This window comes from Balaenoptera physalus (assembly GCF_965194825.1).
Source record: "Balaenoptera physalus genome assembly, chromosome: 3".
Taxonomy (NCBI): Eukaryota; Metazoa; Chordata; class Mammalia; order Artiodactyla; family Balaenopteridae; genus Balaenoptera; species Balaenoptera physalus.
Genome location: NC_138890.1, coordinates 144,704,939 through 144,719,783, shown reverse-complemented (window position 1 = coordinate 144,719,783; position 14,845 = coordinate 144,704,939). Strand labels below are relative to the sequence as shown.

Genomic DNA, 14,845 nt, shown 5'->3' with positions numbered 1-14,845 from the left:
GAAAGAAAGTATTCCCATAACTCTGGATAAATTATTAGGAAACAAACATTTTAAATTGCAGCCATCTGAAGCAAAGTTTTAGCTGCTGTTTTTTCCCTTTTTCTGCCCCCACTCCCATATTTTTAGTAAAGAAACGATGTTTTGTCTACACGTGGTGTTACTTTCCACGGGGCCACATGACAGAATCATCACCTGCATGTGCTAGGTGATCAGCAGTTTGCATAGCATGACAAATCCATTCTCAGATAAGGATTTTTGGTAATTTTGTGTTTATTTTTTTTGAGCAGTTCACATTTAAAATTTTTTAAATTTAATAGGCAATCTTTGTAAAGAGAAAATAAACATCCACCTTATGGTTGTAGATGTTACAAAGATTGGCAGGAAGTGAACCCAAAAACTAATTGGAGAACTATAAGAAGTCCTACAACTGCTGAGATTTACAGGGACCCGGCCAAAAACTGGGACTGTTTAAGCTCAAGTAGCTAAGGCTGAGGATACTGCATTATTATTGAAAGAAACTGAAGTCATATGTATATATATATATATATATATATATATATATATATATATATATATATGAAGTCATATATATCTTGTCCATTTCCATTTTCTGTGGAGATAGATTAAATAGGAGCACAGAGGAATTAGGTAAACTAGTCGACATAATAGATTGTTGATGAAAAATTTAGAAGAACTAACAAGCTAGGGATGTATGTACGTGTTCAGATGGGTGAATCATATGTAGGAATTGAAGAGAGTGAGCCCTTCACTCTTTGAAGACCCATTCAGTTGATTCTCTGGCATTATTACTGGCTTCACAGACTTTTTCAGAGAAGTTACTCATTACGTTAATACTTATAACTTGTTTAACCATTTCAACCAAGGTGAGCAGTCACTCTCGGTACAGTTTTACGTGTAGAGCCAGTTTAGATCTCTGAATTCCTTCCCAAAGAAAATGAAAGTAAAAATTTAAAAAAGGAATGTTTTTGGCTCATAGTTTGCCTTGTTCTGGGAAATGAATATGCTCCTAATCTTAGAAGTTAGTTTCCTAATTTTGGAATCTTCCTACATCACACTTTGACTCCCAAATGTCTGTCATTTTCACTCCAACCAAGCATTTGATTCCTCAGTAGAGATTCTAATTTTCAGACATCAACCTGCTAGTCTTTTTTAAAAATTTCTTTCTTTTAAACTTTAAATTCTGCAACTGTGAAATATAATGTACATTCAGAAAAACAAAATCTAAAACTAGGGATTAACAAAGTGGTTATAAAGAGAATATCCACGCCACTATCACCCAGAACAGAAATACAAAGCATAACCCACCTGAAACCCCTTCTCTCTGCACTTTCCTCATCATAACATCCTCCCTCCTTCACTATAATAACTTTTATGATATTACTTTCCTTGGTTTTCTTTACGGCTCAGCCAATGTTCCTGAAGTGCCCGAGAACTCAAAGTAGTAAATCGTAGGTCTTGACTCCTCCTCCAGTGCTCTTAAGAGTTGTTAAGTGTTAGGAAGAAACCTTCCTCCCACAATTCCAGTTAGCATAGGTCTCCTCTTTGGGGCTTGCTCTCTAAAAACTGTTTTTAATTTTAAACAAAAAAAAATCAAGAGTCTTGAGGAGATGCAGCAAATTTAGTTTTTCTGTTACTTCTTCCTTAAAACAGTTTTACTACTACTATACCCATCCTTAAATAATATAGTCTTATTTGTCCTATTTTTGAACTTTATATCAAGGGAACCATAGTATAAATATTCATTTACTCAGTATTGTGACTTATTCATGTTGGTTAGTTAGAGCCTTTTCATTTGCTTTGCAGTATAGTATTCCAGTGTATAAAGACAACCCATGCTACTGTTGGTTAACATTTGTGTTGTTTCCAGACTGGGGTTATTATGAGCATGCTATGAGCATTCTTGTTCATGTGCCTTGGAAAAAATGTCACGCATTTCTGGGTCATAGTGCTATATCCCAGGCTTCAACTTTACTATATGATGTGGAACTGTTTTCCAGAGTCATACAAATTTATCTCTTCCCACCTATGGTGCATGAACGTTTCTCTTTCTCCACACCCTCACCATCACTTGAACTCGTGAAACTTTTTAGCTTTGCTCATCTATGTATTCCTCATCATGGTTTTAATTTGTATTTTCCTGACTACCAAAGAAGATAAGCATCTTTTCATATGTTTATTGCTGACGTAGTTGCCCCTCTTCTGTGATATGACTCTTCAAGTCTTGACCATTTTCCTGTAAGCGTGTCCTTTTTTCCTTATTGATTTGTAGGTCTTTATATACTTTGAAGTCTAGTGCTTTGTCGCAGTTTTTATATATATTATAAAATTATATATATATACACATTGTATATATATAAAATCTCCCACAATGTACTAGAATATATTCTATTTTATTCATATATATACATATAAAATCTCCAATCTTTTCTTCAGTGAGCTGTAAGAATAGAGGGTGGGCTGTGTGCTAATATAATGATTGATATGGATTTAGAAGACAAATGAGTGTTAAGATTTACACTGGCTTGATGTTAATATTGTACTGCCTTCTTATTTACTATTGTACTATCAAATTCAGAGTGTATGAAATCATTAGCGGAATAGTATCATGCATCAAAAGAACAAAAGAAGACTCTAAACCTAGAAAGGATCCTAAAGGTAATTATTAATATATCCCGTCAAAAAATTCATGTTGCTGATTTAAAAATGTGGCTCAGCCGTGGTTCCTGAAGTGCCCGAGAACTCAAAGTAGTAAATCATAGGTCTTGACTCCTCCTCCAGTGCTCTTAAGAGTTGTTAAGTGTTAGGAAGAAATCTTCCTCCCACAATTCCAGTTAGCATAGGTCTCCTCTTTTTTTTTTTTTAATTTTATTTATTTATTTATTTATTTATTTATTTATGGCTGTGTTTGGTATTCATTTCTGTGCGAGGGCTTTCTCCATTTGCGGCAAGCGGGGGCCACTCCTCATCGTGGTGCGCGGGCCTCTCACTATCGCGGTCTCTCTTGTTGCGGAGCACAGGCTCCAGACGCGCAGGCTCAGTAGTTGTGGCTCACGGGCCTAGTTGCTCCGCGGCATGTGGGATCTTCCCAGACCAGGGCTCGAACCCGTGTCCCCTGCATTGGCAGGCAGATTCTCAACCACTGTGCCACCAGGGAAGCCCCATAGGTCTCCTCTTTGGGGCTTGCTCCCTAAAAACTGTTTTTAATGTTAAACAACAAAAAAAATCAGAGTCTTGAGGAGATGGCAGCATATTTAGTTGTTCTGTTACTTCTTCTTTAAAACAGGAAATACTTGGGGAGAAAATGTCCCTTATTTATTTCCTACAGAACACTAGCTTTTCAAGCTTTCCGATCAGGCTTCCTGCCTAGAGGGCTGGGGATCTTAATTCCAGAAATCTGCATTGTCGCTCAGATCCAGAATCCATCTGTGGTCGAAGGCTGCTGGGAGGCCCAGTGCCCCTGACCTATACAAGCATCATCCCTTCTTGATTCCCAAGGCTCCAGGCAGTATGTTTATTCAGGACTTTGGCATTTATGTTTGCTTGGCACATTTAGCCCAATGGAATCTTTAATGGCCACTCTGACTGTTCAGTGCCAATTTCAAAGCTGGGCCTCAAAGGAAAGAAAGAGGGAAATAGGAATAGAACTTGGTAGGGAGGAAGACAGCTTAGAGAAATGGCAACTAAAAATTTGTTTTTTCATGTTATGCTTTCAGGAGTTATTCTGTTTTCTTGATGGCACTAATAGAAGCATTTGTTGGCTTATGCTTGAGTCTTTATAAACTGTATTTTATATGACTCTAAAAATGAAATAGAGCAAAAAAACTAATTTTAAACTTGCTGTATCTCCCCAGAGCAGAAAAAGGATGTGGCAGTGTATAAGTGAAGCCCAAACTGACCATGACAAAATGATAGAGCAGTGTCATTTTAAAAAGGAAGCTCACTATTGGGATATATAAATAGACATAAACCAGCAGTTCTCTAAGTGCGGTCTGATGACCACTGGTGGCCCTTATGTATGCTCCAGGTGGCCTTTGGGCTGGTCTCTTATAATTTTAGTATTTAAATACAACTACCTTAATACTTTCTCTGTAGTCTAGAATAAATCAGTTTATAGCCCTTATCACTGTCTCTTTAAAAACAGCATCTCTCAATCATTTTGGTCAGGATATGTGGTCTCTGATGCCCTGTGCCGTACGGAAATGGTCTGTGGGCCAGAAATATATAAGATGCCCTGGAATCACATAGATAGACCCTTTAAATAAGCTAACGTTTATTGCATGTCCAATATGTGAGAGGAATTGCACCAGGTAGTCCTAAAAAAGGATTTATTGCCCCCAACTACTTATTGCTCTATCCTAGCTTATGATGGAAGGGAATGAGTTCTAGAAGGGTTAGGAGTGTAGACTTTAATTCTTTTATAACCTTCTGAGTGTTCACATTTCTTCCAGAAAATGGACATCTATCTACTTATAAAAATCTTTAAAAAATATAATGTTATCTAAAATTAATCGAGTGATTAGCCAGTGACAGGCACTAGTCTAAAGCCTTACGTATATTAACTAATTCATTCTAAGTTTAAAAATACTAAGTTTGGTGTATTATTTTCCCCATTTTATAGCTAAGGAAACTGAGGTACATGGACATTTCTTATGGTCACACAATTAGTAAGTGATGGAGTCAGAGTTTAACCTCAAAAGTCTAACTCTAGATTCTCACCCTCATCTGAAACTTTGTACTGACTTGATTCCCTAAGGATTTTATATTTGGGGGAAAAATCAGCAACACAGAAATTCAAGAAATAACAACAAATATAAAAGTCTACCATAGTCAGCATTGGGTTCAGGGATGTTTGTGCAGACTCTAGCTGGTAATGGAGAGCCATTGATTTTATACTCTTACGGGCCCATTTGGATAAAAGACAATGTGTCCAAAAGCTTACTCAAAATCTCACCCTGATGTGGTTGCATCAGAATGTCTTACTTGGGGGGCAGCACACTGCTAGTGTTCCATTTAGCAGCCTGGAGCTAAGTGGCATTCTAGTACCTCTGGGAGGCCCTGGATTCATGTCACGAGCACAGGAAGCAGTGAGTAGAGGGTGCAGTAAAAGTGTGGGCAGAACCCCTGAGAAAACAGGCTGCCACACCCATAGAAGGCTGGCCAGTCCAGGGCTGCCCCTGAGCCGAAGGTCCATGAACAGCAAGGCCTCCAGTCAAGCACCGAGGCTGCACCAGGGGAGGCTGCTGCAGGTACAGAGGTTATCATGGGGGTTGCTTGTTCCTTGGAGCTCTCCTCTCTTCCCACCACTTCTCAGGTGGCTAGGAACCCACATATGTCAGTCCTCTAGCTTAATATCTGAGAAAGAGTATTTAAGAGCAACCTAGGAACCCTGGAACATGTACGCATGCAGTTTGGAGAAATTCCCTAATGCACATTTTCTTATTCATATATGAGTAACAGGACAAAACATCATGGGGCCCATTAAAAGCTTTCATAAGATGGAAGAAGAGATTTAACTAAAGGTGTTGTGGGAACCACAAGCATTTGCAGAAATGAGAAATAATTTTACAAGTACCTGCTTTGATTCTTAATAAAAATCAAGAGCATATGGACTTGTGAACTAAATATGAGGTGAGATGATAGCAGACTGGGATTTCAAAACAAAACACAACAAAACTTTTCTGGCTGGAAGGCAAGCAGAAATAAATAGGAAACTGTAAATGGGATAGGGAAAGAATAAGAGAAAACCAAACTATGATAACAGGATTACATTTACATTAGAAGAAGAACTGGCACAATGGAAACTGTAGGAGATAAATGGAGTGAGTAGGAAGACACAGATGAAAATGTGTTCCAGAATCAGAAGGGACAAAGAGACAAAAATGATTTCAGAAGACATTCGATATGAAAGGCATAGAAGGAATCTCCAAATATGAATAACATATGCCCCAAAGGAAGAGATCAGAATAAATAAGAGGGAAGGAACAACAACAAATATAATAGAAGAAAAATGTGCTGAAGACAAATCTGATCCTGTAGGTTGAGTGTCTTATCCCATCTCTGGTAAAATCAGTTTAAACACCAACACTTTAAAGGGCTTCTGCTGCCCAGGACACATTCTCCTCCTTGAATTCTTCTTAACGTGGGAGGACCTCTTAGTAGGATTAAGGGAGTGGAAATCAGATAAAAATAGAAAGATAGGTGTGAGCTCTCAGACATGGCTTGTGCTCCAAGATACTAAAGAGGGATATAATTAACATATAAAATAGATGGAACCTCATGTGCTTGTGGGTATATTAATAATCTAAGCACAAAAGTTAATTAAATCTTCCATTTTGCTAAGAGCACAGGCCACACACTCAGAAGGTTGGAGCACGTAGTCTGAGCCCACCTCCAATTCAATGTGCAGCTACACATTTCATTTATCCTCTCTTTGCCCCACTTTCCTCCCCTGTGAACCTACTGCAAGATGGCGTTATAAGTAGGTGAACAAAACCACACACATAAAACTTTCCCATAAATGTGATGTTACTAGGAGCACAGGCACCGCTAGGTCAAACCTGGTGACTGGACTGCATCTCTCAAGGTGAAGGAGCCACACCAGGTGATTCTCTAAGAAGAACGTAAGTTGAAAAGCAAGATCTCCGATTTGTGGATAAAAACATCTTCACTTGTTAAGAAAGACACGTACACTAACCTAAGCAATTGCATTTCTCCAGTTCCCGGACACATCAGATAAAAATCATTAAACATACATCAATCATGTGGAATAATAGAAACAGTCACAATAGTGGAAAGTTATCACAGGATCCACATCTCTTGCTTTGAAAATAAGCTTGTCAGCTTTGCTTCATCATTTATTTTCCATAGTGTTTCCACTTTGCTTGATCAGTGTTCATATACCAGCAGGAGACTTCTATCTCAGAATAAATAATATGTGCCTCAAGATATTCTCTTCACTGTACTTTAGAATTTTATACTTATTATAAGAGCACCTCACAGCAAAACTCAATACAAGAACAAAGAAATAATGTTACAGAGAATGTGTCTTTAGGCTGTACTCAAATGTTTTCCAGAACATTTCTAGAAGGATTCCATAGAAACACAGCTGCAGGAAGAGGTAGGCATGCTATTGTCTTTCTGGGTTCCAGCACTACTGACTCTGGTACAAGGGAGTTTATTATTAGAACCTCATGTTTTCATGGATATATTAGTACTTCCAAAGAGCTTTGGCTGTTGGGGCCATGACAGAGGGAGGGCAACAGTTGTCCAATCCCTGAGTGTAACCCTGCTGATCAGGGCCAGCACTAGGGCAAGGCCATGGAGTCACTTGCTTTGGGAACAGAATGTACAGAGTGCCAAAAAATTCAGTCATCAAGACAAATAATATTTGAATGCAACATTTTGAAAAAGAAAAATAAGTGCAAAAAAATCCACGGTGAACAAAATCTGGAGGGAATCATTGTATCAAAATTTCAAATGAAGACAAGATCAGAACATCATTTATGGAGCTGAAATCAGATTACAGTGAGCACAAGTACTGTCTTAAAGAGGGGGTAAAGTTAGGAAAGGACAGACCAAGGGAAATGTACTGAAGAGGGCAGGAAAACACTTCTGACTGAGTGATGGTGAAGGGGTTTTAAGATTGATTATTGGCACGCTCACCTCAGGAATGTTTTTTATCCCTGGCTAGAGAGAGCCACGGCCCAGTTACCAACAAAACTCTTGCAAAGCCTAGAATTTAAGCGGAGGTGTAGGGTCTGGTGCGGCTTCCTCTGCCTTCAATGCAATTTATACAGATTCATTTGGAAGCAGTAATGTGCTCTTGTGTTTGAGGCACTGGGGTGGATATTTAAGTGGATGTTAACCCAAGAGGATAAACGTTTATTCTAAAAGAAGAAACCTCCCTTAGCCACACTTTTTTCAATCCTTGATACACAGACGCTGGCCAGTGAGCGTGGGTGGAGCAATGTTCTTCTCCAGAGGGGACCGTGAGCTCCTCTGGGGGTAACTCTGCTGCCCTCGTGCACGGTTGCTGGCTGCACCGCAGGCTATTTGCATAATGTATGCGTGGCGCACTGCCACAGCCCAGCAGGTCAACTGCCCGGTCGTGGAGGGGGAACCATTCTCCCACCCACACCCAACCTAAAACAGTTATGGTTGTTCTGGGTATTGATTCCTTCCCTTTCCCTCAGCAAAGAGGAGGGAGGTGGAGAGGAATATGATTAGTAAAAAAAAAAAAAAAAACATCTCAAGCTGAGAAGTGAATAGATGATTCAACAGTCTTCCACATTCTTTCTACTGCCTTGCTCAAAGTAAATGGCAGGGATTTATTTTTCTTCTTCTGTTAAATTCAAGTGTGGGTTACATGGCTTTCGGGGTGAGCAGTTTATTCTTTGGTCCACTTTCAGCTTTAGTTCGTATCTTAGTACTGGAATACATATATGTGCTCCTAAATTAACATCGATTCTAAATATCCGCCCAGACCGAAAGGTTTAGGATCAAACTCGGTGGCAAGAGCCACAGTGACATGCAAATCATTATTCCAGCAGGTGAAGGATGAGTGGTAGAATTTGGAACTTGTTCCTGGGGCCTTAGCCAGAGGGAAGTCTGTGCTGGCCTTCAATGCACTAGAAGCACGCCCCTGCCGCACTACCTCCAAGTATCAGATGGGGCAGCAAACTTGAACATGCACAGAGTCACTGAAGCTCAGTTTATCACTCTTTCTTTTCTATCAGCATGATGAAATAGGCCCGTAAGAATTGAACAACCCTCTAAAGTAGATTGGGAAAAAGGATTTTTATAATCTTAGGTTAGGAAGGGCTTATAGCTACTGTTCCTCACTCTGTATATGGAATGCTTCTCTTCAAAGAAGTTTCCCTGCCATAGTTGATGCCACATGAAAGATGTCATATTTCACATGGCATTTTTATACTGCCTTGTATTCCAATTACTTGTGAATATGTCATCTATTCACATACATGTATATGAATTTCTGAAGGGAATCACTGTAGCCTATTCATCCTGGAATTCCTTGCATAGTGCCTTGAATATACTAAGTGTTTACTAAAAGTGTGTTAAAAGAATGAATGAATGAATAAAACTATAAAGTTTCATAAATTTAAGTTGGTCAACATGCCATTAGGCAAATATATTTTTAAAAAATTGGGGCCTGTAGCTTGTAATACTCCCCAAATTGATCTACATACTCAATATAATCCCTATCAAAATCCTGGATAGCTTTTGCAGAAATCAACAAAGTGGTCATAAAATTCATATGGAAAGGAGCTGGATAGCTAAAATAATCTTGAAAAGGAATAAATTTAAGGGACTCACACTTCCTAATTTCAAAACTTACTGCAAGGCTACAGCAGTCAAGACTGTGCAACACTGGCAAAAAGACTGACATACAGGTCAGTGGAATAGAATTGATAATCCAGAAATAAACCACATTTACAGGCAACTGATTTTTGACAAAAGTACCAGACAATTAAATGGAGGAAAGAATAGTCTTTTCAACAAATGGAGTTGGGAGAATTGGATACTCACTTGTAAAAGAATGAAGCTGGACTCCTACCTCACACCATATACAAAATTACAAAATGGATCAATGACCTAAATGTAAGACTAAAACCATAAAATTCTTTAAAGAAAACATAGACTAAATCTTTTTGATCTTGGATTAAGCAATGGTTTCTTAGATAGGATACAAAAAACATAAGCAACAAAGGAAAACGATAAATTAGACTTCAAAATTAAAAACTTTTGTGCTTCACCATGAAGAAAGTGAAAAGACAACCCACAGAATGGCTTTTCAAATCTTCTAACAAAGAAATGAATCTTGAAGCAAAATACCCCTTTCTAACTAGAACAAAAGTATTTTAGCAGTGATACAGTTCAGATTTGGTGACTGTGGGAACATAGGTGCTTTCATTCTCTGCTGCCTTTTAAAAGAGTGCTTTGGCAGTACCTATCAAAACAAAACTCTAATGTTCCTTGCTTTTTATTCAGAAAGTCTACCTCTATGAATCTACTTTACCAAAATGCTCACAAAAGTACACAACAATTAATGTACAAGGATGGCTATAGATGGATCATTTATGGTAGCAAATATGGAAAAAACCAAGGCCTATCAATGGGGAGAGGCTTAATAAATCATGGTAGAGTCTTCATTTATACAATGGCTGTTATCCCATTTCCACAGGAATGAAGTAAAAATCTGTATAAACTGACGTGCAAACTTGTGCACAATAAATACAGTGAGGGCTTACCTGGTGGTGCAGTGGTTGAGAATCTGCCTGCCAATGCAGGAAACACGGGTTCGAGCCCTGGTCTGGGAAGATCCCACATGCCGCGGAGCAACTGGGCCCGTGAGCCACAATTACTGAGCCTGCGCGTCTGGAGCCTGTGCTCTGCAACAAGAGAGGCCGCGATAGTGAGAGGCCTGCGCACCGCGATGAAGAGTGGCCCCCGCTTGCCGCAACTAGAGAAAGCCCTCGCACAGAAACGAAGACCCAACACAGCCATAAATAAAAAAAAATTAAAAAAAAAAAGTTACTTAAATACAGTGAAAAAAATTCATGATACATGACAATGCGTACAATGACTTATTTCATAATAAACATAAAACAAAGCTATTGTGTCCATTTTTTTCTGAAGAGACACCTAAATATTATTAATTAAACAAATACCTGCTGTAATTTATCTTGGCTTATGCTGTAGATCAGTGCTCACATGAGAAGCAGCTTAATTCCAAATAAAAATACATGGAATTCAAATATTTGCCCTTTTCATGTTCAATGTGGAGTAATATTGGAAACTGCTCTTTGTTTATTTTATCTAAGATGTCTTCAAGTATATACTCGAAATTTGGTGACTATTCACTGAGCCAATTTCATGTGATATAGTAAAAGACTAATAGGCAGAAATATGATTCAAATTTAAAGACATGCACATATAAAAGCCCGGAAATATTTACACCAAACAATTTTCAGTGGCAATGTCTTAGAGTATGGATAGAAAAAAAAGAAGAAATGAACAGGGCGGGGGGCATATTTTACCTTTTATTCTCTCCTCTTCTAAATATATTTGAATTTAATACTGGCATTTAATAGTATGCTTTCATAATTAAAAAATAAAAAGTGAGCTAAATTATACATAAATTAAAATTACTAAAGGATTAAAATGCAACTACATTTGGAAGATAACTTTTATTTTTTAAATAGTGTAGTTTGCTTTTTTTTTTTTTTTTTAATTTACTCTTTTTTTTCTCTCTATTCCTGGAGCAGTAAAAAACTGTCCACTTCCTTGAGTCCAGTTTTTCTCTCTATAGATTTCGTCTCTTCCTAGTTAAGTAGTATTGAGACAGACTAGCTTAAACTTATTATATTTAAAAGCCCCAGCATTTTGCAGTCTCTAACATGCCTTGCATTCTGCCTCTCTACCAGAATAAGGTCTCATTTGTGTTCAACTGTTAATATTCACTTTTTGTTATTCTGTTGGTTGGCCTGACTTTAAGATTGCATGAAAAGATTTGTCAAATGGCATGAGCCATTATTAAGAATCTAGAGTGTTCCAAGTTTTGAGACTTGCACCAAGTGTTTTCAGTATCACTTACTGTTTTATGTGTATGCTTGTCAAAAGCAATTTCTCCTGATTCAGCAAAATTCAATGCTTTCTAACAAATGATCGGGAGGGTAAACAACTCATTTACATGGGGAGGTTTATATTTTCAGAAATGCCTCAAGGGAACCTTTCCAAGAGGCCAGAAAGGAATTCAGCGAAAAAGCAACAGCAGGAGGATCCTGTATTTCTCTGCAATTCAGCAGTACTGGTTGCCAATACCAACATCATAACATTTCAGAGCTCAATTTTCCATATTTTGAAACTTCATACAGAGATTCCATCAAGCAAGTCAATCTGCTATCAAACTCGACTTTGTCTGTTAGTTGCTGAACTTTCTACTTCATGGCTCCTGAGCTAAGCTGCTAAAAGTTTTACATCCTGAGAATAAATCAGAAATGATGGGAACTTGTATTATTAACTCAGTGATTCTCAGACTTTGACTTGCCGCAGAATTGCCTGGAGGGTCTGTTAAAATGCAGATTTCTGGGCTCAGCCACAGAGCTACTGATTCGGAGAGTTTGGGAGAGAGCCTGAGAATTTGCATTCCTAGCAAGTTTTTAGGTGGTGCTGCTGTGATTCTGGGCACCACGCTTTGAGAACTGCCTTATTAACTCTTTAGGCTACTAGGGCCCCAATAACTAGGTATTTTAGCTCACTAAAAGGTATCCTTCCGGCTTTCAAATTTTAAGGAACCCAGATATTAGTGACATGGTCTCTGAATCTGGTTATTCTAAGAGGAGAAGAGGATGGTACATGTGGCTACAGGTTTTCTAAAAGAACTCATCTGGGAGCTGGTGAAAATGATTCATCATGAGATGCAGATGGTCTTTTACAAGGGTGCTGATTATTTCAATGTAAACAACTTCTCTGACCTTTGTTTGACACTGTTGAACTAACTGGGGGAAGTGGAGACTCTGGGCTTAAAGGTAGGTACCGTGCTTTAAGATTTCATAATTTTAACATTCCAAAATAATGGCCTCTAACCCTGTGCCAGTCCTTGCTGGAATTATCCATAGCCCCCAGGGACAGAACATTGAGGAGTGACGGATGCTTCTAGGTCACTTCATTAGGCTTCTGATCATATAGATAGTTTTTTTAGTCTTTAAAGCAAAATCTGTGTAGTTCTGCTGTGTCATTCAGCAAAATCGCTATACTTGGGATTGGTTTCTTCTGGTGTGGAAACTCTGCTAGTTAATTAATAATTCTATTATTAATTAAAAGTGAAATCTATTAGTGTTACAGCATAAACTGGATCTGTGCCAGGAAAACTGGGACCGTATAAATATCCAACTGAATCAGCAAATCCAGTGTTCCAGATGCAGTGTTCATTGTTTTATATATACTTCAATGTTTTCTTTTTACTGTGTTCTATTGAAATGGGCTGAACTTTTATTTTACCACCAATTTAGTCAAATTGACTTTCAACTGAATCATACTCATTGGCACAGTTTTCCAGAAAGCTGAGGTTTGCCTTATGAGAAGCCAAAGGCAACTCCAATTTTTGTTTGAACCATCACTTAGAGTGGGAGGAGGCTGTATGAGCCTTCACTCCACACACACTTAGCATGCAAAAGGACTACGAATTCATCTTCACTGGGAATTTGGGGGAATTATAAAATTGGAGCACATTATTAAATTAATAATGATATTTAGCATTTATAGATGTTTTCACCATTTAAGCATTCCTCTAAAAGTGCAATTATCATTTCCATTTTACAGTTAAGAAAGATGAAACATAAAGGGGTAAAGGGGTTTCCTTAGGTCCTAAAACAGCTACCTTGTAATACAGAGGGGGCAGCATGGGGACACTGCTGGGACTGGAGTCGAGGTTCCCTCACTCCTACTTTATAGTTAATAATATGAAGGAGAGAATGGACTTTCTAGTCAAAAACAGCTGGTTTTGATTCCAGCTTTTGTCCTTATTAGCCACATGACAATGAACAAATTACATAACCTCTCTGAGCCTCAGTTTAGTTATCTGTAAAGTGGGGCTATTGTCTTCTTACTTCACACAGTTGTTGTAAAGATTAGAGCTAATTTATGTAAAGTACCGAGTACATAAGTATTCAAAGAATATGGTGATTATTAGCACATATCGGGTATTGGAATTCCAAATAGTAGACTCTGTGAGGCCAAGAAACAAGTCTCCCTTGCTCACTCTATGCCCAGAATCTAGCATAGTGCCTGGCAGAGAAGGCATTCATTGAATATGTGTTGAATGATTAAAGCACCACAAATAGTATCTACTTGTCGTTTAATTAATCACACGCTTGACATGGCCATCCTTATCCAGATTGTAAAATGCGCAAGAGGCCATTCCTGTGGCCTGATCACATCTGATTGCAAATAAAACCAGGGAATCATGATAGAGACCTTTTACCATTTGCGATGCTCTCTCCTAAAGAAAGAGAATAACAAATTGCAGTTTTTACTCAGAAACCTGGTGGAGATGGAAGTAGAAAAACTTGGAGGGGGTGGAATTCCTGAGCTATTATAGAAAACCGAAATAGATTCCTGATCCTGGGATGGGAATGCATAGCCCAGAGTTAATTGCTATGGAATAGACCCTTGTGTCAAGATTTATGAGGCCCAGGCCAGTAAGGGCAAGCCATGTCTTCAGCCTGTACACAAATGTGTGTATGCACACAAAGTCTTCATAGTAGTATGCAGGGAGGAACCTCTCCTTAGATAGATTTTGGGATGTGCCTGCTGTCCACCTCCCCTAAACTGGTAGCCAAAATTGATCACGTATGAGGTAAGTGTATGGGCCAGACAAGTCTGGATCTGAAACCCAGCTCTTCTACATTCTAGCTCTTTACCCTGTGCAAGTTGCCTAACCTTCCTGAGCCTCAATGTACCCATCCATTAAATGTGGATGATAATAAAACCTAGACACCTAATAGGGCTGTGGGTGTTAAATGTGATAATGCATGTAATATGCCTGCACAGAGAAAACACTAGATAGATACTGGCAATGATGATGATGATGATGATGTATGAAGTTGGAAAGGGTCCCAAACATGATACACTGGTCAGGGAGGCTTGGATAGAGCTCAGGATACAGGATTTTCAGTTGGGTGAACAAAGGGGAATTGGTGGGTGCCAAAAGCAGAGATAAGGGCACTCCAAACCCATTTTCATCTATTTAACAATTTTACTTGATGATAACTCTGAAAGTTGTGAATATCAGTGAAAACTGCCC

The 14,845-nt window shown here is 38.5% G+C and overlaps 1 long non-coding RNA gene across 1 annotated transcript; it reads left to right on the top strand.

Moving 5' to 3' along the window:
- The first annotated feature begins 571 nt into the window (after positions 1 to 571).
- Positions 572 to 10,571, top strand: LOC309656923. Its single transcript, XR_014261616.1, has 2 exons — positions 572 to 2,861; positions 3,186 to 10,571. It is a non-coding gene; the product is annotated as an uncharacterized lncRNA (long non-coding RNA).
- The last annotated feature ends 4,274 nt before the right edge of the window (positions 10,572 to 14,845 follow it).